At 44.8% G+C, this 3,106-nt stretch overlaps 1 protein-coding gene across 1 annotated transcript in view; it reads right to left on the bottom strand.

Annotated features, from left to right (window-relative positions):
- LOC125485887 (zinc finger protein 622-like) overlaps window positions 1-1,306 on the bottom strand; it is a 41,578-nt gene extending 40,272 nt beyond the window's left edge. Inside the window, exon 1 of the mRNA XM_048611049.1 lies at window positions 1,209-1,306. The gene's annotated coding sequence lies outside the window, so the exon portion shown is untranslated. The remainder of the gene's footprint in view (window positions 1-1,208) is intronic.
- Between the last annotated feature and the right edge of the window lie 1,800 nt (window positions 1,307-3,106).

Here is a 3,106-nt window from a genome sequence, read left to right as displayed (position 1 = left end):
GTCAGCCTCTCTGCTCCTATGATGCTGCTTGGCCTGCTGTGTTCATCCAGCCCTGCACCTTGTTGTCTCGGATTCTCCAGCATCTGCAGTTCCTACTATCTCTGAAGCACTTTTAAAATCCTTTGTTGGGTTGAGTGATCTTTGTTTTAGTTAGTCACTTGCAAAATCATCCAGGTTTTTGGATTAATTTTTCAAAGTTTCAGTTTAAAAAAAGTGTGCAGGAGAAGGAAAACATGAGATTTTTTAAAAATTGCCAACATAATGATTATAGAGCTCTTTAAAAATAATGAACAATTTAAAATCCAAATTAGGATGACACTGCATTGGCATGCCAACAGGCAGGTGTTGAACCTCCAAGCAGCTGCACAGCCATGTAGTTTAACGGAAATGTTGGTTATGGGGAAAGGCAGGGAAGTAGAATTGAGTATTTCAAAATCAGCAATAATTTCACTGAATAGGACAGCAGACTTGATTGGCTAAATGGCCTATGCTGCTCCTATATCATATAAGCTGTAAACAGCCTCATTTTAAATTTTTTTTGGTTTGCAACCGAGTTTAGATTACGAGTTGAACATTTAGCAGCAGCTTACTTTAGAAGAAAACTAAGATAGATGTTTGCTGCTAAGAATTGGCCTGGACGATAATGCAACTTAGAACATTATTTAAGGAAACTGTAGATGAATTGCCACTAAGCTGTTGCTTATGCTCAGGGCTGGCAGCTGGATTCACTAACCAGCCGGACAGAACAATAATTGGGTGGCAAGCAGCGCTAACCTGCGCCGTGAAAGAGTTCAAAACTTCACTAAAGTCAATCGAGCAATTTTCACTCTGATCTGCATTTTTCGAGCCAAGATAATGTATCACATGGAAACAGGGCATAGAGCACAAGGTTTTAGAAGGACCATGTTAGGCCTCGGATTGAAAGTGATCTTAGTTGGCGATGGCGCAAAACAAGAGACAATCCGTTTCATCGTTCGCATCAATACAGGTGTCCACTGAAGCCAAATCACCACTCGACTAAAATGCAATAAGAAGCAAATTCCAGAACGCGAAAACCTAAAAATGAAGGATTTTGCTGCCACGAGGATGTTAAAATTAATGGGATATTTGACAAGAAAATAGTTACTCGTTGGGTTGAGTTACTTTTAATAACTACATGGCGGGCATGAAATAAACAACAATTCCGCGACCCCTTCAGCAACACTCACCGACTAACGACCCCAGCAACCCATTAACGCCTTCCCACAATCCCTTTCCTACAGGAAGTTGCTGGAGATGCGCGAGCGGCGACTGGTAAAGGCGCCTCCTTCATGCTGCGTATTTAAATAAGTGTATAGATGTCCCGAAACGGAAATACGATCCCACATCCAACATGTCCCCTCCCCGCGGCATGTTCTGAAGAAATCAGTGCTTGGACCCCAGCTATTCACACATATATTCAAACAAATTCCCATTAATCTGCATTGCAAGATTTTAATAATATCATTGCAGTTTCTGTATTTTTTCATATAGTAAGTGACTATTATGAACCCTTCATCGTATTTGTGCTTTACGCTTAATTTTGTACTGGTTTTATAAAGATCGGGAGAAAGATATCGACAAAGTGAAAGAGATCAAGATAGAGAGAAGTCGCGGGAGAGAGAGGTCGAGGGGGAGAGACAGTGAGAGGCAGATCGACAGAGGGGTCGAGAGAGAGGCGGAGAAAGAGTGATGGCGACAGAGAAAGAGAAAGTAAGAGACAGAGAGGTACAGGAAGAGAGAGAGATAACAAGGTGTAGAGCTGGATAAACAGCAGGCCAGGCAGCATGACAGGAGCAGGAAAGCTGACGTTTCTCGTCTGGACTCTTCTTCAGAAATGGGGGAGGGGAAGGGGACTCTGAAATAAATAGAGAGGGGGAGGCGATGATGGAAGATGGATAGAGGAGCAGATAGGTGGAGAGAAGATGGACAGGTCAAGATAGCGGGGATAAGGCTAGTAGGTAGGAAAAGCGGGTGGGAGATGGCCGGTGAGGTAGGAGGAGCGGATAGGTGGGAGAAAAGACGGACAAGTCAAGGAGGCGGGGACAAGATGGGCTAGTCTTCGGATGAGATCGCGGGGGTGGGGAGCTTTTGAAGCTTGTGAAGTCCAAATCGAGGCTATTGGGCTGCAGGGTTCCCAAACAGAATATGAAGTGCTGTTCCTCCAGCCTTCGGGTGGCATCGTTGTGGCACTGGAGGAGGCCCAGGATGGACATGTTGTCCATTCGCGACTGGGAGGTGTAGTCATTTGTCACGAACCAAGCGTAGGTGTTCCACAAAGCGGTTTCCAAGCCTCCACTTGGTTTCCCCGAAGTAGAGGAGGCCACATTGGGAATGTGGAACATAGAACAGTACAGCACAGTACAGGCTCTTTGGCCCACAATGTTGTGCCGAACTTGAACCCTAAGGTCTATCTAACCTCCACCCCTACCTTATACTATCATCCATATGCCTATCTCTGGCTGTCCACTCTATCTATACCTCTGATCATTTTGTACACCTCAATCAAGTCACCTCTCATCCTTCGTCATTCTAAAGAGAAAAGCCCTAGATCTCTCAACCTTTCTTCGTAAGACCTTCCCTCCATTCCAGGCAACATCCTGGTAAATCTCCTCTGCACCTTTTCCAACGCTTCCACATCTTTCTTGTAATGAGGCAACCAGCACTGGACACAATACTCCAGATGTGGCCAAACCAGGCTTTTGTATACCTGGAGCATAACTTCACGGCTCTTGAACTCAATCACTCTATTAATGAAAGCTAACACACCATTCACATTCTTAACAACTCTATCCACCTGGGTGGCAGCTTCCAGGGAACTGTGGACATGAACCCCAAGATCCCTCTGCTCCTCCACGCTGCCAAGAATCTTTCCGTTAACCCTGTATTCTGCTTTCAAATTTGTCCTTCCAAAATGAATCACCTCATAGTTTTCAGGGTTAAACTCCATCTGACACTTCTCAGCCCAGCTCTGTATCCTATCAATGTCCCTTTGTAACCTAGAACAGCCCTCCGCACTATCCACAACTCGACCCACCTTTGTATCATCCGCGAAATTACTAATCCATCTTTCCACTCCTACATCAAA

The sequence above is a fragment of the Rhincodon typus genome, chromosome 2, assembly GCF_021869965.1.
Source record: "Rhincodon typus isolate 14 chromosome 2, sRhiTyp1.1, whole genome shotgun sequence".
Taxonomy (NCBI): domain Eukaryota; kingdom Metazoa; phylum Chordata; class Chondrichthyes; order Orectolobiformes; family Rhincodontidae; genus Rhincodon; species Rhincodon typus.
This window is presented reverse-complemented; position numbering and strand designations above follow the sequence as displayed.